The following is a 24,425-nucleotide window of genomic DNA, read 5'->3' as shown; positions in this document are numbered from 1 at the left end:
CTTGTTAGCTCTGAAATGTTTGGGGCTTGAAATTAGAGATATGTTGTTATTAAATACCAATACAAGGTCGCAGGCATTCACAGTTTTTACTGGGGATGCGGGCATAATCATAAAAAAGGGCCGTGGAGCAATGTTTTTTCCACTTGCGAGCGATGTTGATATGCTCGCATTTCTTTGGATGGATGTTGAGTTTCCAGGTGTCCATCCACCCCTCCATCAACTCCAGCTGTTCTTGGACGTTGTCCGCTTCAGTGTCGGGGCAGAAATATTGGGATGCTATGACTGCAGCGTCGGCGTGGAGATAGGATTGGGTTTTAGGATGGGATGAAAAAATCTTTTATATTTATGTTAAAACGGATTGGGGATAGAACGCTATTGGTTCGAAAAGTCGGAGGATTTGGTGGGTAGTGGAAGTTTTTCTCCTGATGCCTGTTTGTTCCGGCCGCAGGATATTTTGGGCGGTGGGTTCCTTTTTGAGCCGATAAGGCATGATACGTATTAGGACTTTCCTATACAGGAGAGGAGGCTGATTGGTCTGGGATTTCCGTGGTCTTTGGAATCTTTACCGGGTTTAGATAATACTATAATTTTTTGCTGTTTCCAGGCGGCGGAGAAGTAGCAGAGGGAAAGGTATGAGTTTAGGATAGACAGGAGGTGATCGATGAAGGGTTTGGGGAGGTTTTTGAGGTGGTTGTAGGACATGCGGTCAGGGCCGGGAACGGATTTGGCTTTGCAGTTGTTTATGATGGCCTTTTGGTCAAACAAGTTGGCCAGTGGGATAGCGGGAGGGGGTCTTAGTGCAATAGATTGGAAGTTTTGTGTTGCGGGGGAGTCAAGGTGGGATGGGTTTGGGTTAGGGAACACCGATTCTAGGATATCAGCAAAAATTTAACACTTTTCTTGGTCAGATTAGGTTATTTGACCGTTATGGAGCAGAGGAGCTTGTGACGTGGTTCTTTTACGGAGTAATCGGGCGAGCGGCCAAACCGAGTTGTCCTCGTGAGACAGGGAGCTTTTTGTCCCTGAGGGATTGCTTTTCACCGGAAGAATTAGGAATTGTCAAATAGCTCAATTTGATAAAAAAAAACCATCAAATCCGCGGGTCCAGTAAAAATACATGCTAGGGTAATGAAACATTAAGCTCCTATCATCGCCGTATTTCGTAACGACTGTATTTTCTATAGGGTGTGTTGTAGGATTCCTATTTACGTGCTATACCTCCTTAGGAAAGCCTAAGCCAAAGGATGTAATAAGCTACATTTACAAATATTTGGTCACTTCTCTTTTTCTCCAGTTTGCCGAATAATTTATTTTAAAAAATCAATCACTTACTTCGGATTTAACTCATCTAAGTAAGAATTAAACTTCCTTAATCTGATAAATAAACGAAAGTACTAACTTTGTAGTTCCACACGAAAACGATTTATTCACACGACCCGGGCTTTGAAGTAAAACTTCATCATCAGGTGAGCTCTCTACATTTGCAGCCCTTCTTATATATACAGCCAGGGCGGGGGTGGGGTGGAGATAATCAGGAAGGTTTGGGAGGGGTAAAGTCAGGATTGGTTTGCGTGCTGGAGGGGAGGGCAGTTTGGCGTCCTCTCCGCGATGTTGATGGAATGTGGAGCGGGAGGGAGAAGTCTACATTGTAGAGCTCTCGTGAGTCAGGGGATTAGAGAGGGTTAGATTAAGGGGAGGGGGCGGTGTCATCGGCCACCGTGAGGATTGGGACTTTAAGGAGAGGAGAGTGGGAGGCATACAGAATTTCGTTAACAATATTTTCATTTAAACAAACACTATTTAAAATTTCTAAATGTTCTAAGGCGTCTAATTTATAGCCTTTGCTTTCAACATGTAAAATTTCGAAATCAAAATCACTTTTATGGTTATTATCAATCAAATGCTTTGCGAATTGAGAGTTCATCTTTTTATTTCTTGCACATGCTTGATGCTCCTTCACTCGTTCTTGGAATTTCCTCCCTGTCTGTCCTATGTATATTGCCCCGCAATCGCACTTTAGCTTATATACTCCACTCTTTTCCTTGTATGGGATTCTGTCCTTTGTGTGGGAGAGCAGGCCCCTGAGGCTTGATTTGTTATAATGGGCTATCTTAATTCTACATTTTGGAAGTTTCTGACATACTTTTTGTGAAAAATCGTCTAAATAAAGGATTCTGCGCCACTTGGCTGCGGGGTCCTGTGGCGGTTCAGTACTGTAAATATCCATCAATGCCATTTTATTCGGTTTTTTGCGGTATAGTTTCTCTACTAGCTCCTCATCGTAGCCGTTGTTTCTTGCAATCAATTTAATCGTGGTAAGTTCTTTTTTCACGTTGTTTTGCGACATTGGGACGCTCACCAACCGGTGTATCATTGAATGGAAGGCGGAGAGTTTTTGCGAGAAGCAATGTCTTGACTTGAAATGGATAACTTGATCTGTGTATGAGTTTTTCCGAAAGATAGAGAAATCAAGCCGGTTGCTTAATTTTGAAATTTTTAAATAAAGAAAATTCAGTGTATTATTTTCTTCTACTTCAAAGGTGAATTTTAGTTTTTCGTTCAAAGAATTTAAATGTGTAAGAAATAGCTGAATTTGCCTTTTGGAGCGTCTCCACACACAATACACATCGTCCACATATCGATACCAACACAACACATTATTTGTTAGTTCGTTACACGAGGAGAACAAGTTCTTTTCGAAATGGTTCAGGTAAATGTCGGCCAGAATCGGTGATAGAGGGCAACACATAGCTAGGCCATTGGGCTGTTTGAAATATTTTCCGTTAAATTTAAAAGAATTTTGCGAAGCACATGTCTGTAGCAGTTGGATTAGTTCACAGATAACTGGGTAAGGCACAGAATTCTGGATAAGTTTGGTTTCTGCAATGTCTATAGCTTCTTTAAGCGGCCCTCTGGTGAAGAGGTTGGATACATCAAAGGACACTAGGAAGCACTTGTTGGGGATAGTAACTTTGGAAACACGGTTGATAGTGTCCTAGTCCTAGTTGATGAGGAAAGGTGGAGGCTACCTCAAGCTCTCCTTCATTGTTTCTGAATCTACAAATATGGGCATCAGAGGCCTTCCTTGCTTCATTATGAAGCTAAAAAGGCCTCTGATAATTTTCTAGGAAGAGTTTTGGCCCTGAATTTAGTACCATTGTAGCTGCCAAAGCGACTATCAATTTTAATCTTGGCTTATATGACTAGTAATCAAATGTTCAACCCTGTGGACTGCCCTATTACTATTTATAGATTGTGCACAGAATTATTTGAAGACCGAAATTGAAGTAAGTATAGTTTTAATAATACTCACTCCTCCTGGAAATTTGTTGTTATCCAGTACCAATTGGTAACTAAGTACTTCCCTGTTTATGAAATCTGTAACAACACAGACAGAGTCATCAAGGTCACCTTAGCCTTACTCATGAAAGGACAATTATGAATCTCTTTATCCTTTAATTCAGAAGATAAGTAATTTGTTCAGATTCCTTGGAAGATATATGTCTTAATTGCTCATAAAAAAGCATGTGTTCATAAAAGATGAAATATATAAAGGGATATATATATATATATATATATATATATGTTTAAATAAGTACAATAATTGGTCTAATTATAAATATTCAAGTAAATTTTCAAATTTTTTATCAAGGAAGTTAAATTGAATAAATAATTTTGAAAAAATAAAATACAGACTATACCATTTTTTTTTCTTTTTGAAGTATGAGCTTATAGACTTCAATTAATTCACATCCTGAATATTCTGAAAATTTCAGCAGCTACCAAACTGTTGATGCTGACCGTAGAAGTGGCGCTGGAGTTGAGTACAGGAGGTTTGTATCTTGCAACTCTTGTCCTTTGTTTAAAAACTCATTGCTTTTTTTAATGTCTTTACTCAATTGGACATCAAGAGAGACTTCCGATTTAACATCTTGTCTCATGCAGCATGATATAAAACTTCTTAAACAATTGAAAATTGATTTTCTTTGTCTTTTCCAAAATGTCGTACAATGGGAGTCTGTGTCTTGAGAGGAAGTCAGATGGGAGGCTATCTTCTGGGATGTATTCAGCCACTCATAATGAGATTTTTCCACTGCCCCCTCACTCCTGGATTTACCATTCCTTGTCAGGGAATATGATTTATTAGTTGCAGTATCTCCAATTACGGGTTCAACATTGAGTCCCATATAATTTGGAGTGGTCTTTCCTGAGTTCATCAGTTTCTTAGGCAGCATCTATATGGTAGAAATATTTTCAACAAAGAGAGGTGGATTTGTTTAGTTAAGTGCATTAAATATTCCACAAGATGTTTATTGATAATAAGAAAGCCCTGTTATAATACAAGTAATGTGTATGCAAGGAAAAGAAAAGATGCCATTGTACATGAATATTCTTAATTTTAATTTTTTTTGCTACTGATTCTGACCTAAACTAATAACATATATTTATATAAAAGGAAGAGAAAAAAAGGATCCTTCCCTCTTTTCCTTGAGAAAAATGGCTTGTACCACCGAAAATTTAAATACGGGTGGGTTTCATTTCCTTATCTTGTGTTTTACATTCCCTGGTATTAAGTATACGTACATTATTATTAATAAGGAAGATAAAGTAAACCTTAAGAAAATGAGTGCCTTTATCCCGTTGGACCAAAGGAGAACCACATAAATTATTATAAAAAAGTAATGGCTGCGTGAGAAATATGACTGTTTATGTCAGAGTGGTCAGAAAGCTGGGTTCAAAGACTATCAATTCCTCTTCAGATGCAAACAAGGTGAACCAGCAATAATTATGATTGGGATGAGAAATTGTGCCAAAATTACCCTATTCTCCCAATCATAGCCCTAAGGACTTTTTCTTATTTCCATAAAAAAAAAGACTGGTATTTTATCAAAAAATGATGCCATTCAAGAGTTTGAACAATGGTTTACAACACTATCTACTTAATCCTAATTTGGAGGCATTTGAAAAGTTACGAAACACAAAAAATTTTTATAATTCTGAATGACAACTATTTAGAGAAACTCTATTAATAATGTGCTACAATTAAATACCCTCTCTATTATATTTGGCGATAGTTAAAATTTTACGGCACCCCCTGGTAAAATGTAGCTGCAAAGTAAAAGTTCAAATGGAATCATCTAGCTGGACCATGAACGGTTATGTATACTTTCTAACCAACTTTGAAGGGAAGATAAAATAAGATTGTAAACTGATTATTAAGGATTACATATGGCTCTATTTTCAACAGAAGTTAGGAAAACATTTGAGCAGTTATGACAACAGAATGGATAAGGGAAATGTTAATTCATTATTAATATTAAAAGAGTTATACTTACACTGTCACTCAAACTTTTCGATCTCAAGCATGATACTTTCTCTTCCCTTTTTAATATTCCTATTAGAAAGGTTTGGAGAGAAAGTGATGACCGCATTCCAAATGGAGGATCTTCCATGGTTTTCTGTTTGCTTTCCATCTGATTCAGGATAATGTTTAATAATTGTTAGAGATTCCACACACAATTTGCAAAAGGTATTGTTTTACTCTGTTGCAAGTGCAAAACTTAACTACTAATTGGCACATTAAGTAATTTGATATAACAAACAAATGAAATGGGTGAATGATTCACACTGACCCAAATAACCTACGGAAGTTCGATCTACTGTCAAAACCTGTAAGAGGCTAGCAACTTGCCCTAGCCTCCGTATCTCAACTTTCCCAGGATCATGATTGGTGACACACTGAACGTGGCCTCCTCTTAAGAACAGCCGCACCTAAGGGAGTGGGGAGTGATGTATAACACAGGGCTTCTCCCTTTAGTACTCAGCCTCCCCAGCCTTCAACCCTGGTCGTTAAATGAGCCGGAATATAGAATGAAAATTTAATAAATAAAATTGATGGAATAAGTTCTCAAATATTAAAGTTCATTTAATGAAGAGGATAAAGGTAATATTTGATTCATGCTTTCATAGTTTTCTGGTGGAAATTTCTTGAAATAAAATATCAAAAGGAATAAATTTTATTGTCTGAACTTGGTCAATTCAAAGATATTTATCAAATAATTGGTGGCACTCTAATAAATTTCAGTTACAGCAAATCTCTTCATGAAGCTTAATAGTTTTGGAAGAAGCAAAATAACTCCTGTCTAAGTTGGAGTTATTAGTTGGGGCAGGGAACGTAATTGCTGGAAAGGAAGTTTGATAATTTTTCTGCCGTTCTAAATGTTGAAGCTGAGGATAGAAAATTAGGAAAATACTTTTGCTGGAGAAGAAATGGACCACAGAAAAAAATATTTAAAAAATAGGGTTGATTTTTTTAATTTAAAAAATCACCAAAAATTACATAAATAAGAAACAAATATTATAGTTACTTAATTAAAGTTATTACAAAGTAATTATTTTCCATAAAGAAAAATTAGGTAAATACAGCATTAAACACAGAGCTGAAGATTTGAAAAAAGTTATTGATTGAAATTCAATACCCATTCTACCCTCTTTGGCAATTAATAAATGTGTGAGTTAATAATTAAAGATGGAAATCAATAGGATTGTTGTTCAGCAAACTGCAGGAGTAACGGGATCAGAAGATATGCTAAAAACATCCTAGAAACAACAAAAAATGCTTTAAAAAAGCAGTCAAATTGAACTTTCAAATAAGAGATAAGACCTATTTCAAACTATGACAGCCTCCTTGAGAAAGCTTTCGATATTAGCATGAATAATGCAGAGATACATCGGAAGATGAAAAACGGGCTTGAAGTCTATTGGGAGTCGCCCTTTGCTAATGATATTAACGACGAGATTGAAATTGCAAACCAAATAAGGAGTTAACTTAGAGTAAGGGTCAAACTTAGAGGCCTCTCAAGGAGGCATTAATAATAATTTGAAAGGGCAATGAGGAAGACATTCATTGGTAATGATGCAAACAATAAATTTTGATGCTGATAATAAAAGCAAAAGTTTTGAACTCTAGAATTTGATTAATTCCTTCCTCTTTATATTCCTTAAATGTCAACTCATAATTTAATGACAACTATTAGAGTTCTACACCGACACAGGAGCGGTCTCTCTATGGGATGGCACTTGCATTTGTTCAAAATAGGATCCTGAATTCTCAGAATCGACATGGGAGTGTTGTTTAACCATGGAACTTTCTGAATGGAATCCATAAATCAATCTGATGTTAGCATTCGGAGCTTGCAAAAATAAAAATTGAAACGATGCATTTCTACGTCTCTTATATGACAGAGAGTTTTCATTTATCTTAAAATTTACCAACTTGGATAGTACCTAGGTTATTTTCTTTAGCTCATTTCTTTTTTTACTATCCATTGCTGTGAGGATTTCTCCTAATAACATAAGATTTAATAATTGGTGCTTAACATTGGCTGTTGAAAGAAAGCCACTGCTATCATTTATCAATTATGCCAAATTAACCTTTGAATGATTAATTGAAATTGAGATCGATATAACTATAGCAGTGAACCTTATTTAAAATGAGTACATTTGACAAACTTACCTTAATTGTTCACTTTTATATTCGACTGAGACGAATATGAACTTTGAAGATATGGAACCTTGAAATATGTAAGCTGTTGGTAAATACCAATATTATAAACACTTCGATAGCTCTTCCCAACGTTAGTGTTAAGAAAGATGGCCTTTGAAGTATTAAAGTTGTAGGCAAACACCAAATACACAAACACCTCACTCACTCTTCCCGCCGTTAGTGTTCCACAAATTCTTATGAAAACCATGGAAACCAACAATGAGAGAAAATTTATTCATTTCGCGTCATTCTCCAACCTTCTACAATGGCCCTTTAGTCTTTCGCCCTAAGTTCTAAGTTGAGTTAATTCATCAATTCGGCGTTAAAAACTTCTAACTCGGAAGAATTAAGTTTATTTCACCTAGACAGACTGAAATTCCCCTCTTAAGCGATTCATAATAAACAAGCACGCATGAAAACTGACGTTTTCACTTCATTGCATTTTAAAAATACCAAAATTAGACTAGGAATCTATGATTTAGCTTTACTACGTCCATATCATAACCATTCTATAAAAGGTCTTTTAGAAAGTTATATGGAACGGACGCAGTAGAAAGTCATTGCCAAATGGTTGGTATTCATTGCAGGTATTTGGACCGGAAGTATTTCAGCTTTATAGTTTCATTTTCTCTGCTTGAAAGAGAGACCACGACGAGAGGTAAACTTATAAATTATTCTCTTGATAAACTTCAAAATATATTTTTTAATGCCGCCTTTCCTGTCAAGAAGTGGAGTTGCACACCCGAACGACTGAAGAGACTGGAAAGTCCAACCTTTCCACAGTTTTGAAGCGGGCTCACCGACGATTGCTTACATCGTTAGCAACATGGCAGTTATGTAACGGTTTGCGAAGGACAGAGATGGGAACCCAGGCAACCATACATTGATTCATGGTACCTTTTAGACCATCGAAAGGGAGCAGGGCAGGGGGGATCATATGCTTGACTTCTTTGTCGCAAGCCAGTAACGAGTGGTCTACCTAGCAATGAAAACACAAGAATTTCGGATAAAAATGTATTTTATTTTAACAATAACATACTTTCAGCTCTATTCGCATTTCCCAGCGGTTTTCAATGTGTGAGATAACCTTTTTGTTATGTAACTTTCTTGCTCCTCAAAATAGCTATTAACTGCCGGCATCACTTCTTCAAGGTCGGAAAATCTTTGAACACCGAGCCATTTTTTTTTAATTTTGCGGAGAGACAATAATCCAAGGGGGCTAAACCTGGCGAATAGGGTGCATAAGGTAGCAATTGAAACTATATATCATGAATTTTTGCCATTGCAATTACGGATTTGTGAACCGGAATATTGTCTTGATGAAAGACGACTTTCTTTTTACCCAGTGGCGGAGGGATCTGACGAACACTGCAGTGCCCCGCTCGTCTGACGTATTCCCGGCAAAATGTTTCGCCTGACACGAAGAGCCTCCGTCTTTTTCGAACGCAATGGAGTAGTCCCAAGGGTAAAAGATTTGTCTACTGGCCAGATTAGCCCAGTTTTAAATTTAGTTGATAGTGTTGATAGCTGAAATGGTGCTATTTTCTAGGCCCCAGATCTCTCTAGGAAACAACATGATAAGCTGGGAAAGCACCTGATTCTCATACTTGTAGTTGTTTTTAAAACGCACTGCAGGACAATATAAATAGCTTGCCCTAAAACCAAATTGACCACTGTAATTTTTACTATTTATTTTAATATGCAACTCTTTCAGAGAATATAAATCATTGGCCGGGATTCAAAGCCGGATCCTTAGATGTGCTTCAGTCAATTAAGCCACCGATGGGTCCCATTGCACTACGAGAAGGTACGATTTTTATGCTCCGAAATTTTTGCACTGCAATGCACATTTTATGTTTAAGCAAGATATTCAATGGTTAAATGGTTCATAACACATTTTATTCCAAGTATAACAGATGAAAGACTGGTTTCTCGGATAGGAAATGAAGGTCTTCCTCCTTGGATATCGTACGTACTAAGGTGTCTGAATTAAATGAATTGCACAATATCAAATACAGAGGAGCTTTTTATTAGGAAATTATTAATGAAAAGAATGAATGAACTCAATGAATTTTCGTAAGAAGGACATGTACGTAACATTTTTATTAAAAAGAAGATTTTCTCTGTAGCAGAAGTTCCAGCACACCGATTAGAATGCCCCTTTAACAGCTTCATCTTTGGAGAGGGTCCAAGGAACATCAGATGATCATATATATATATATATATATATATATATATATATATATATATATATATATATGTATTCATTTTTTTTATCCGAACGATTTCCGACAATAAGATTAAAGCATTATCGAATTCTCATGTGCTAATATATTACATATTTGTCATAGAATAGTTGGCCACATCTCTTATTGACCAAGGTGAGTGTGGTGGGTGAACAATAAAAGAGCCAAGATAAAGAATATTGAGAATTCAATCGGCAGGAAGAGTAGATATCCAAATTTTCATATTTACTCTGAACAGCCAGTGTTAAATATTTAATTTTGAGTAACATTCTTTTACAGATAAGCTCAATCTAGATGGACATTAATGCGATAGTCATTTGAATTAGGAATCTCAAGAGATTTTGCACCACGATCCTGCATCATATTGAAAGGAAACAGAAAAATAAAAAATATTCCATTGGCAAATACAAGCTTAACTTCTTCAGGTACGCTGGTGAAAGGGATAATAGAGATGACGGAGAAAGAATCACATTGCTTCAACTCTTTTTAAAATTGAGGGGAAGTCAAACATCCAATTCTTTTAAAATTAATTACGAAACAAAACTTTTCTTTTGGCCATATTCATGATAGATAAGATTAGTAAGGAGAAGGTTAAGAAATAATTCATTCTTATTGTTAAATGTTATTATCTGCGTAATAATACCCTGTCACCCACCGCAGCTGTGGCTCTCTGAATACCATGGAGAAAAAATAGAATACACAATAGACAATTAAGGTAATAGTCATAAGTAGGATACGAGTTGCCCATCCCCCCTTTTTCCGGGGATGCACGGATTTCGGTAAAAATTGATACAGATGTCTTTGGATATATTTCGATTGATTTTCGTTGGGGAGGGGAGACTGAATGCCCTCCCATAAGTAGATGAAAAGGCCGTTTTAGACGGAGGAATATATTCAGAAAATGATCCAAACGATAAATTACTTACAAAAGCATTTTAGGGTAAAGATTACCTAATACGAACCAAATTCGAAAAAAAATTCTAATAACGAGGATTTATTTTAAAATACTGTTGGATACTTCTTGAATTGATCATTTTTATACATTTGCATAATTTAAGCGATCTTACGCATGAATGGTTTGGTTTGGAAGAAATTTGAAATGAAATTTGTCATCGGGTAGGAATGGTTTGTAAATGAACCAACGTTGAGAAGAAATGGAAAGAGCCATGAACAGTGAGGGCATATAAGGAAGATTAAGTCAAACTGGGTAGATTACACCACGCGGGAATAATGGTAGGGGATGTCAACATAAGAGAATAATGGGGAGAGGATGAAAGAGTAATGACACTGAAATAATGGAACTCAAAATAAAATAAAAGCCAAAAGAGCTAAGCGTTTGGTATAACAAAGTATATTGAAACTTTTTCGAAAAACGTACATTATTTTATAATGTACTTTTCTGAAAGCCCTAAATTATTTTAATTAATTCTCATAGTTAATATCAATCCTAATACATTGCACTGTTTGACCAGTGATTGATACTTGTTGTCCTTTTCCACTGAGGTCAATAGTGCGAAATAGCTCCCCAACGGACGTAATGAGGTAACAATTTATTGTTTCGTGTAATCCGTAGCTTGGAATTAATCCATTGTGAAATTTCACGTAGGTTCCGTGTTATCAACAATATAAGCCGATGATTCATTATTGGTGCGTGTGTTCTAACATAATTGAATGGTAGTGGGCATATTTACAAACAAAATACATCGAATATTTTACACATGAAACGCGTATAAAATGAAATTTACAAGATAAAAAAGTGAATACAAAATCTTCTTAGTCTCCTCTTCACCCCATCCATGGAGGCCTCTGTGCGTATCGTCGGTGCGCCCCTCCTAAAATGACGTCATAACTACAGTTACTATCGAGTCATATTGCCAAATGATATCTTTTTGCACATGGAAGGTCACACATGAGTTTTCACATGAATCACTTTGAGGCCTAAAGGTTAGATATCTATATTTGAAATATATTTGGCACCAATTCATTCTTCATTTCATAGAATTTGACATATTTATGCATAACACATGATATTCTGTTGGAAATATTATTACGGAAATATTTCAAAATTATGATATTCTTCATCATAAACAATGAAAATAGAGAAAGCTCCCTGACAGTTGAAAACAAAGAAACGTGGAAAAAGTCAAATGGTGTATTTCCTTTATTCTGATAATTCCGATAAGCCTAGGCATAAAAAAACAACATAAATCAGAAAAATTCCCAGTGCTTCATTAGGATGTGAGAACATGAACGCACGCAATGTTTGTTGCCCTGCTTGCCCAGTGTCCATTATGGCGTTTGGAAATCATTTGACCAAACCAACATTTTTACATTTAGACGTAGAAGGAAGGAAGACATTTTCTTATTTTCTCTCTTTCTGAGAATCTGAATGTTTAATAAAATTAAATTGAAGAAGATCGAAATAATTAATATCTAAATTCCTCTTGATTTCAGAAAAATTCAGCCTCAATTAAAAAGTAAATGTCCAGTACTTTAAGATGGGGAAATATATTTCGTAAGAATACGTTAACGAGGTAACCATGCGTCTGAGCTCTAAAAAGTGGACTTAGCATAGTAAAATATATATTATACGATTATTTTTCAACCTAAACAAGACGTACCTGTATATGAATAAAATAATAGAAAAAGCTTTCCTTATATCAATATTAAATAAAAGATGCTAAAATATAATCAGGAAAATCCTGCATCTAGGGACGGCAAAATATTGTCTATATACTCACATACTGTAACGTGATTAAGCGAGTCCCTCCTTTCTTCTTTCCTCATTCGACGTATTGCTGGCTGACGACCATCGACCGCAATTGCATAATTACTACACCTATTCATGCTTCGCTGCTTTTGATAAGGTCCACTCTCAATTACACTGTGGTCTTGGTCCCTTATATCTTATACCGTAGACTTTGTTGCTCCATATATGGCAGACTGTAATTAAGGAAAAAGGAAAATACTAGAAATGTATTGAATATAAGCGGTTCCTTCGAACTAAACTCGCTCAAACGCAACAGCATTTTAATAACGATAGAACTTCGAACCCTAACAAAACGTGGCGGAAGAGAAACAATCGTTCCCTTAGAGCCAAACACACGAACGTAACAGATATGAACAAAAAATTATGGTGATACCATTAATCTAAATCATAAACTATTTAAATCCCTAATGGTCCATGCTGGTGACCTTGAGTGCCAAAATCAAGTTATAAAAGATGGAAAATTTTTGAACTAAGACACATATTGTTGACACCAAAAAAAACTTTTGTATACTAGGACTTATTCATATTTTTAAGATATAAAAATAAGCGAATCTAAACTATTCCACGGAATTATTATGTGATTCATGTGTTACTTCTTAACAAGACAAACGAAATGCCAATTCAACGAGTGTACTTTCAATATAAGAAGAGACATATGAACAGCATGTTAGCAAAGGCTTTCGCAATGGAAACATACATAGCAAATTGTAAAAATTGAACTAGTTAACTGCAAAATTTATCATGAAATTAACGTTGGAAAAAGTATAACAAGAAAAAAATACTTACATTTGAAAGCGAGATGAAAGTGATGACTCCTATTTTCTTCTTTCTTCATAAGACGTCCAAGTTGGTCCATATCATCTTCGTCTGTAAGAGAACGGATTACTTCAAACAAAATATACACTTTGTGCAAGAGGTTCCAAAGATCAAAACTCCGTCAACCATTACGGAATTGGCTGCAAGACCAAATGTCGCAAGCCAATCCAAGTGATAGAGGAAGGAAAACCCATCATTCGGAGCCACAAACACAATAAATTTAATTCTAAACTCGGAAATATGCCTAACTTTAATCGAGATTCATTCCGACCCTAATGGTCCAAATCTAAACCTATCACTAGTGCTCTTCTTGACGCAGAAGCATTCTTGATTAGTTGGTATCCATGCTCCACATCAATGCGTCCTTTTATTTTCTTCTTTCTTCATGAGACCTCCAAGTTGGTCCATGTCTTCTTAGTCTGTAAGAGAACGGATTAGTTTATACAAAATATACACTTAGTGTCAGTGATTCCAAAGATCAAAACTCCATCAACCGTCACGGAATTGGCAGGACGACCAAATGTCGCAAACCAATCCACGCGATAGAGGATGAAGAACCGATTATTCGGATCCACAAAAACAATAAATTTAATTCTAAACGCGGAAATACGCCTAACCTTAATCGAGATTAATTCCGTCCCTAATGGGCCAAATCTAAATTTTACATTTCCCCGCCTATGTATTCGTGGTGTTTCTTGTCTTCTTTCTTCTTCGGATGTCTTGATACCTTTAAGAGAGCGGATTATGGCATACAAACATAAAAAGTAGCACATACAATAAGCAAAATAAACCGTTTCCTAATCATGGCTATTCTATACCCTAAAATACCATTTTTCATTGATCAATGTTTTTGTTACCATTGGGCATTTTGTTAACAGTGCACTGTTTTTTTTAAGGGTGAATTTTTTGTACCTTTATTGGTATACCTTTTTGACCCTTTATCCCACGGATCCGTGGATTTCTATATTAAAAGCACTTTGCTTTTTTACCATTGCTTAAATACTTTTCTTTACCGCTCATCTTTTTATTCCTTTTAGATGAAAGCAGTGTTATCACCGTTATACCTTAATTGGCCTTTCACTCATCAATTCCACAACAATGCATTGCAATGGAATGCATCTTTGCCATTCTTCTAAAATGGCAAGTCCGTTGCTCATAGGTACACATGCTAGCACAGAACGCATCCTGTTATGTGGCGTTTGAACTCCATTGGTTATTTCAATTAGTTTTTCTTGTGTCCTTTTTTTCTCATTAGAATCCATTTTTTTCGTCCTGCAACATATCAGAAAAAAATTTTTTAAGTTTATAGTTTTATTGATTTTACAGGTTTCTGATCCAATCAAAAATTGCAAAATACTATACAATGCTCATATCTTCTCCGTTTCGAAGTAGCATTCGATTATTTTCCGAGATTAATTTAAAATTTTACCATAAAAATAAGAGGTTAGCCGTTATATGTCCGAGTTGTAAATATCCAAAAAGTGAGCACTTTTGAAGAGACCTTAAATAGTTAAGTAAGTCGTTTTGGCGATCGAAAAGAATATGAAACGATCAGGTACGTTGCGTTTCCCAATCTGTTGCCATATATCATAATATACCTGTACAATTGCAAGTGACATGCAGATGATGTATGATGGATGCCGTAAAAATTTGATATTCTTCATCTTAGATACGGATTGAGGGATCTTAATTGTATGGTAAATATGAGGTGCAATCTGAGTGCTTAATTTAAATTCATTGTGTAAAAATGTCAAATTGAGCCCAAAACTAGTAAAAACTTCAGGGGAAAAAAAACCGAAAACGTTCGTAGCGAAAACTTTTAGGAATAGGAGTAGTTCCCGCACGAATGTCCTCTGCGTGACGTATAACGAAAAAAAAGGGTAGGCTTGATTAAACACTTAGGCTTGGCCCTCACTCACGGCCACTTTTGGGTGAAACACTCATGCGGGTAAATAGGTGGACAGCCCAGCAAGTAATTGATATTATGTGAAGCCTTTTGGCGTAACACGACGAGGCAGCTCAATGGCAGGGTTAGGTGAAACAATTGAACCTCATTTATAACAAGGCGTCAGAATTTGAGATTGCAAAGTATGCATCATTGTGGATGATCCTATTGAATATGGGCCCAAGCTTTTTCAATATTTAAAAAAAAGGTCCATTTGATTAAGGACATGAAGGCAAAAAATAAAAATGCAAACTTAAATTTAAAGACCCCTAACGGGAATAAGTCACACTACAAACAAGAAAAATGCTGGACAAATCAGATTACAAACTTCGGCTTATCATTGACCACAACGCCGCCATCAATCATTGGCGTCAAAAACAAACTCGATCGACGCACCAAACTTATGACACGAATAAGGGCTTAAGTTTAAACATCGAAATCCCAAACGTTCCACGCGTTATTTATTATCAAACTGTGGAACTCCCAAAAGTTCAATTTCTCGCAGTGGCTCGATACAGAGTATATACTACCTTGATACAAAAGTTCCCGGAATAACCACCGTGTGGCGCTCCCATCGTTCCGATTTGAGTTCTGTTTTTTTTGTTAAATTGGTGCATCTGTTGTTGATATTCCCTTTAAATCTTAGTGTCATAACTTGACATTTGCAAAAGTTACGTAGCCAAGAGTACATCTATCTCTGTGTGTGTTGGCGATTTTTTACAATTGCAGAAATGGATTTAAATTTGCAACAACGAACTTGTATTAAATTTTGCGTAAAAAACGGATTTAGTGGCGCACGGACGTTGGAAATGTTGGAAAAGTGTTTCGGCAACGATTCTCTAAAAAAAAACGGTCGTTTACCAGTGGCACGAGCGGTTCAGAAGTGGTCGTGAGTCAATCGAAGATGATGAACGCAGTGGCAGACCATCGACATCGAAAGTCGGTGAAAGTAAAAGAAATGTTGGTCAATAACCGCAAATTAACCATCAGAGAAATAGCGGAGGACTTGAACATTGCCTATGGATCCGCCCAAGACATTGTGGTTAATGATTTGGGTTTCCGTCGTGTAGCAGCAAAGTACCTCAATTTCATGCAAAAAAGAGACCGTGTTGACGTCGCAAAAGACATGATTTGCGAGGCTGAATCCGATCCCACATTCATCAAAAGGATCATTACTGGAGACGAGACGTGGGTTTATGAGTACGACACGCAATCCAGACATCAGGCAAGTGAATGGCGTTCACCAAATGAGCCGAGACCAAAAAAAACACGTCCGTTTCAGTCAAAAAAGAAGGCAATGCTGACGGTTTTCATGGATTACAACGGTGTAGTGCATCATGAATTTTTGCCAGAAGGCCAGACAGTAAACAAAGAGTATTATTTGGGCGTTATGAGACGTTTGCGTGAAGCAATTCGCCGAAAGAGACCAGAAATGTGGGCAGAAAACTCGTGGATTTTGCACCACCGTCGCACAGTGCTATCATTATTCGTAATTTTTTGACGAAAAATGCAACAAATACCATCCAACAGCCACCGAATTCACCTGATTTGGCTCCCTGTGACTTCTTCCTGTTCAATCGAGTTAAAAAACCATTACTGGGAACGTGTTTTAGCAGCCGAGAGGAAGTAATGGAAAAATCGCAGGAAGCACTGATGGACATACCGAAAACCGAATATAAAAAATGTTTCGAGGATTGGATCAAGCGCTGGCATAAGTGTGTTGCAGTCGATGGGGATTACTTTGAAGGGGACAATATAGATTTAGATGAATAAACTTGTATTTTTAATTTTCTGAATAAATTCCGGGAACTTTTTGATCAAGGTAGTATATGTTCGCAGGTGGATCCACAGATACATCTGGCATCAAAAACCATTGAATTTTCCTTGTTAATTTTCAACACGTAAATCACCCTCATTATGAGATTACTTCACCCTTCGACTTTGAGAAACTATTCCATAGCGTCCGTATTTCCATCGCTCTTGATTACTTAGTCGATTGGGTAGGAATCAAGCAGCTGACTCATGTCGTTATCGAGGAATACATCACCCTCGCAAAAATGCGCAGTGGCTCAACATACTTCAAGGTCAACAAAAAAGTGTCAACTTACGGTACAGCGATGAGGGATTCCTTCATCGCCAATGTTTTATTCCAGGAATTGAAAAACGAATGTCCGGCCTTTTTCAATTATTTCCTTTAGGAAAAGAGGAAAAGTGATTTCCATAAATATATATTAATACGTTTCTCCATTCGTCACAGAATTAGAACACGAATCTTAAAGCCGAAGTAAAAAGATGTGATGGTTGAATTATAGACAAACTGTTCACAGCCGTAAGAAAAAGTTTCAAAAAAACAATTTACTCTCATACAATTGAACAAGACAGCAAAGAAACAATTAATTACCTATTCTTTTAAACCTGAGATTACAAAAGGATTTTATAATGTGTATTTACAAAATTAGACGCTTATATCAGATTCCGAAACCAAAACGGAATTCAAAACTTATCAGGAAAGCCGAAAAACTGCAAAAACCGACTCTAATGCGCCAAACAAATTTGACGACAATCATTTCAAGGAATCACTTTAAGGAAGAAAAATTTCTGGGAGATGTATTAGGTAGGGGGAGAGTAAAGATTGGGCGAGGAAGAGAGGGAAGCTTAAATATGGCCTTCCATGGCAGAGGTCAATCCGACGTGGACGTCTTTAACACCGATCATTGTAGGCATTGAAAATATATTCACAAATAAAATATTTTAAGATAATACAAATATGTCTCAACTTACAATTATTCCTATTCGCAGGATTCTCCGAAGTTCCATTACCTAGGGAACCTTATTGCATTCCTTCACTTCCAGATATTTCCCTCTCTCACTCGCACACACAGCAGTGTCAATCCATGAAATCTTCATCCACACACACATACACAGACCCTGAAAAAGATTTTAAAAAGTTAGATAAAATAAAAACACTCCAGAATGCGCGTGACAAAGTTGACCATTTTGATAATATAATTTTATTTCAAAAAAATGCTGAACCTCTCATTTTTACGTTGAACGTTAAACCTGGTTTTTTGCAATAAAAACTATATCCAGTTACGTTTTCAATTAAAATAATTTTAAATTAAAGGGTATAGAGGAGGAAATTTCGTAATGTGTCGTTTGCCTAAAATTAGTCGCTTAAAGTGAAGCTACGAGTGTTCGAAACATGGAATGCGACGATACTAATTGAGCAATTTTCCCTTAGAGTTATTTGAACCCCGGTCTGAGGCAGAGAGAGAGACTCATAGTAAAATAGGGCGCACCTCTTAGACCTTAAAAACCTTGACTTTTCTCTTGGAACGCGTACGCTCAATTAATTTGAATCTGCACCGCTTTCTTTCGACAGACTTACACACGAATTGGATTCCAGTTCTTTTAAAAATTAATTAATAATTTGGAATAACCTTTCAATGAGTATGGAAGCATAATGCAATGAGATGTGACAAGTACATCTATGGAAAACAGTACCGACTTTCAACAATCTCGAGTGGAAGAAGCGCAAATGCAGCGGGCCAACTGCAGATGACTGAATGCCATAAAATACTTGGTTAAAGTGAATTTAGGAGTAAAAAATAGACAGATTTTTGTTCCCTGGCGTCAAAAGAAGAAATCCACAATCTCAGTGAAGGAAATTCGTAACGACTCATTTAATCGCGTGCCACGATCTCTCCGTCTTCTCGGAATTAATTATATTTTGAAATCAATCGGAATGGCACTATTTCCCCTTTCATTGTAAATCATGATGTAATTTCACTTCCCGCTGGTAAACATCGAACTGATAAGTTATTAGCAATCGCACGGAAAATCAGTCGACACTTGTGTTCCATAATTACGAGGGAATTGACATATCTATCTCTGTCACAGTAATAATTAAATAATTACCTCGAACCCAACGAAATGCACCATTTTTCACAAGCACGAGTTATTACATGAAACAACCAATAATAATGAAAAAAGGCGCGAATATCAGACAAGTAATCACTCACCTCCGTCCAGCACGACGACACATGACCAACTGAACGGATTAGTTAATCGAAGGAATAGCAGGGGGCCAAAACCGTTGGATGACGTCATGCATGAAATTTGAAAATGGTCCGTTAAGTTAGAGTATTTAAAGTAAAATAAATATACATAACAATTTCCTTTTAAATGTTGGTAATGTAATTTTAAAACAATTTTCTCTTCCTTAATTATTATTTTTTTAATTCATTTTCATTTTTTTAGTATTTTAAGTAACAACCATAGTATGAACTATTACCACAAGATGGCGCAAAGGGAAATAGATAACCATTTGCACATGCAATCTCAGGACGTTGATTACGACACGGCGAAGGGGCGTAATTGCACAAAGACACGTACCTGAGAAATATCGGATTACATATTAGTTTCGCGGTCCATCCTTCACTTCTACCGGCAATAATGCTTACTGTCCTCTCTCCTAAGAAGAAGCATTATTATTATTTCCTCTTGAAATCATCTCGGTTGTTTAATATTTTGCAGAGATCATGCACATTACAATAAGGCGATCCACCTCGGTTTAAAACACAATCACATGGAATTCGGAACTGCCTCTTGGCGGGGCCCATCGTCGCAATGTGGATGTTATGAAATATTTTGATTGAATATAGACTGATATTTTGAAGGGCACTTTATGTTTAAATATCACTCTTTTCCATGATCGAACCAATCGTCTCCAAGTAATAATATGACATCGTCCCATGCCAGCTTTCAATCACTGCCCGTCTACGATTTGCATTCACACCGACCACTGTTAAATTAAACATTATATCGGATAATATTGTTACGGTTAATCCGGGGAAAAGGCGAAAATATTAACAAAGCACTGCTTGACAGACGTTCCTTCGAATAACAAGAGCAGGACCGTAGAGACCCTTCCAGCTGAAATTCGTGGGAGTGACTAAACGGACACTTAACATTGAACGAAGCAGGTCAAAATTCTCTCGCTCTTAGCACATAGTTTGAGTTGTAAACGGGTAAATGTCGCCATTTTACCGACACGATTTTAAGGAAACTTGGGCGCAGTAGAATTTCCTGAAAGACGTAATTTTCCCTTGCCAGCCTGAAATGTGTTCAACGGGACCTGAATAAATGCTCTTTTGGTGACTGCGAACACCTTAATTAAAACTGTTTTCTCATGGGTGCGTTCGTATGCTCTCGTGCATGTTAATGCTTGCTTGTTTTTCGTCCCTGGTGTTATCTATGTTTTTAATGCGAGAAGTACATTGGGTAATTTGTGTTTCATGAGGGGGGAAGAAATCCATAGCGCACAGTACTTAGAGCACAAAGGTGAGTTGCTTAAAGCACAATCTGGCCTCTTGTTATTTCAATGAACTTGAAAGAAATAAAACCATAAAATATCCTAAACATGGTGTTTGGAAGTGCCTTGACGTTTGTAATTATACCCATATCAGTTTTCTGAGTGATGCGCGCGGGATGATATACTTAGAGAATTGTCAAGCTAAGAAAGTGCCTTTGCCGCAGAAGAAGGGAGGGAAACAACTGAGAATAAAGTCCCAAGAAAAGAGGCAATTGAATTGGCTTGACATTCCGAGAATGGAAGGATGCATGCATTCACCCGAGAAGACGAGGACGGGAGATAGACGGAAACATCAGCTTGTTATGATTTTTCAAAGAGAGACCTTCGCACGCTCTTCTCTCAATCAATGCAGTACACCCTTGACCTTGTATAATGATTGGACTCCGTTAAGTGTTTTAATGGAAGGAGGCGGTCACTTTCCTGGTCGTAATTATGTATCGTACACATCGGTGTTATTTCATGAAAGTAAGCCCACTTACTGGTACCAGGGTGTCTATCGTTATTTGAAGTAAGGAATTCCGGCACCGGTATTATTTTTACGCCCGTATTTCAATATTCCCTGAGATACCACCGCTGCCAAATCATCCATTTGTCCCTAAAGAAGCGAATTTCCTCATTTGTCACTCATCCCCCCGCAAAATAGTTATTACTGCATTATAACCCATACATGATGTCTACTACACAATAATTTATTTTTCACTATCATAAAAATCGTTCTTGCATTTCACTCCTTCGATCTTACCTTATTAATTTCACGTTCTCATTTGGTTATTTAAAGTCGATCGGCTCATTTTCTGGTACTGCTCATGTGTACTTTAGAATGCATTGCCTTTATTGGTTATAACCTAGGGATTGGGCTTTTCTCGATTGTTAACATTATGCTATTGGTTGTATAACCTATTAAACATACTTAGTTTATCCATACTAATTACACTGTGTGTACTTTTCCGCAAATTATGATTTTCGTTCGTTTTTTTTCATTTATTTTAATAAATTCTTTTTCAAGTTGTCCGAGTTAATCTGAAGTTCTCCTTAAGATGAAGCCACTGAACCGCTCAAGGTCTTTTTACTCGTATTTTAAACGAAAGGCATGTCTCTTTCCTTTCCTCAGGACTCTTCCAATTTTTAGTTCTATCATTTCATCTGCGCGGGTGCCACACTTCGTGAATACAAAACATATATTGCCCTCCTTTGTCGAACTCAAAATAATACCCTAGGCACAAAATGCATCCTCAATATCTTTTATCCCCTTTATCGAATCATGTAAATGCAAAACAGGGTTTCAGTAAGCCATAAAACTGAGGAAAGTTTCACTTTAGCGTAAGCCAGCATAAAATAAGAGACACAGTTTAGGATACGAGGGAATTAATATTCAAAGGATGCATTCAAATGGGTGAGGTAGTAACAGTTAGACGAGGGTAATTGAAGGCCCGCCCCTTTTCTCATCCCGAGATAAGCCCATTTGACTCCCACCCACACTTGCCCCATTCAATCGCGGAATTTCATTTCAGGTCGCCCAGTAACAGCAACGAAGGAGGACCACCGCGCCCCTACTCCCTCTCTCCCCCCACCCACCATATTTGCCTCCTCTACCTCTGTTTGGCTGGTAGTATTTCACGGTTTAATGGACGCATTCACAGTTTTAATTTTAATCGCCATGAGGTGCATTTCTCGCCCAGGGAAGAAATCCATTCCCTACGTTATTTGTGAAAGTTTAACGCCGCGTGCTCAGGGCCTCCTTTCGGTTTCCGATGAAACTGCTCATATCATCGAAGGTATCAAACCGGTGCCCCCGTTCCTGGACTGAAGGGCCTGAGTGGTCGCGCGAAGAAAGTCGTAATACAGTATGCACGGAAAATACCATGGATTGACATTTTTGACCTAAATTATAATTTAATTTTCGTTGCCGCATAGTAATTCATTAATATGCTACATGTCTTATTGTTTAATAAGTTCTCATGTTCGTCTTCAGAATTATATTGTCCCGTCATCACGACCGATCTGAGGGCAGGAAAGAACATGGTGGTTGGACGCTGGGTCGGTTGTACCATGCAGAACGAAATGTAACTGATCATACGTACTATTATTTTGTTCTTATTTTTTAAAATTCATCGTAAAATAACCATGAATATAATATTCCTTACTAGAGACATAGATCATTTTTTCATTTAGAGATATTTTGGAATATGAATTTTTTTCAATTTGTTTACATTTTGCATATTTAATTATAGGCCATACTGCAGAGATACATCGGAAGATGAAAAACGGGCTTAAAGTCTATTGGGAGTCGGCCTTCGCGAATGAAATTAACGAAGATATTGAAATTGCAAACCAAATAAGGAGTTAACTTAAAGTAGGGGTCAATCTTAGCAGAACTCTCAAGGAGGCAGTAATAATAAATTGAAGCGGCAATGAGGAAGACATTCATTGGTAGTGATGCAAACCATAAATTTTGATCCTGATAATAAAAGCGAAAGTTTTGAACTCTAGAATTTGATTAATTCCTTCCTCGTTATATTCCTTAAATGTCAACTTATACTTTTATGGCAACCGTAGAGTTCTACACCGAAACAGTAGAGATCTCTCTATGGGATGGCACTTGCATTTGTTCAAAATAGGTTCCTGAATTCCCAGAGTCAACATGGGAGTGTTGTTTAACCATGGAACTTGCTGAATGGAATCCATAAATCAATCTGATGTTAGCATTCGGAGCTTGCAAAAATAAAAATTGGAAAGATGTACTTCTACCTCTCTTATATGACAGAGAGAATTTTCATTTATCTTAAAATTAACCAACTTGGATAGTACCTAGGTTATTTTCTTTAGCTCATTTCTTTTATTTCTAGCTATTACTGGGACGATTTATCGTAATAACGTAAGATTTAATAATAGGTGCTTATCTTTGCCCTTTGAAAGAAATTACTACTATCATTTATCAATTATACAAAATAACTCTGGAATGATTAATAGCAAAGCTGATCGATATAACTATAGCAGTGAACCTTATTTAAAATGAGTACGTTTTGACAAACTTACCCTACTTGTTCACTTTTATATTCGACTGAGACGAATATGGACTTTGAAGATGGCCTTGAAATATGTAAGCTGTTGGTAAATACCAATTATATAAACACTTCGAAAGCTCTTCCCTACGTTAGTATTAAGATAGATGGCCTTTGAAGTATTTAAGTTGTAGGCAAAAAACAAATACATAAACACCTCACTCACTCTTCCCGTCGTTAGTGTTCCGAAAATTCTTATGAAAACCATGGAAACCAACAATGAGAGAAAACATATTCATTTCGCGTCATTCTCCAACCTTCTACAATGGTCCATTAGTCTTAAGCCCTAAGTTCTAAGTTGAGTTAATTCATCAATTCGGGGTTAAACACTTCTAATTCGGCAGAAATAAGTATATTTCACCCAGACGGACTGAAATTCACCTCTTCAGCGATTATTAATCGATCAAATGCCATTTGAAAATGCAACATTTCAGGAACAAGACTAATCTCGGGACCATAGACCCGTATTAAAACGGTATAAATTAACATAAGAAACAAGCACGCATAAAAACATTGGATGAAAAATGACGTTTTCACTTCATTGCATTTGAAAAATAATAAAATTAGACTAGGAATCTATGATTTAGCTATACTACGTCCATATCATAAAGATTCTGTAAAAGGTCTTCACAGAAAGTTATATGGTACGGACGCAGTAGAAAGTCA

General features: G+C 36.7%; 1 long non-coding RNA gene across 1 annotated transcript; it reads right to left on the bottom strand.

Annotated features, from left to right (window-relative positions):
* Positions 1-14,437: 14,437 nt before the first annotated feature.
* LOC139686422 (uncharacterized) lies at positions 14,438-18,238 on the bottom strand. Its single transcript, XR_011700374.1, has 3 exons — positions 18,105-18,238; positions 17,432-17,515; positions 14,438-14,650 (listed from the first exon to the last, which is right to left on the bottom strand). It is a non-coding gene; the product is annotated as an uncharacterized lncRNA (long non-coding RNA).
* Between the last annotated feature and the right edge of the window lie 6,187 nt (positions 18,239-24,425).

The sequence above is a fragment of the Hetaerina americana genome, unplaced genomic scaffold, assembly GCF_022747635.1.
Source record: "Hetaerina americana unplaced genomic scaffold, ioHetAmer1.1.p SCAF_14, whole genome shotgun sequence".
NCBI classification, from domain to species: domain Eukaryota; kingdom Metazoa; phylum Arthropoda; class Insecta; order Odonata; family Calopterygidae; genus Hetaerina; species Hetaerina americana.
Note: the sequence above shows the minus strand (reverse complement) of the source record. Positions and strands in the feature narration are given on the sequence as shown.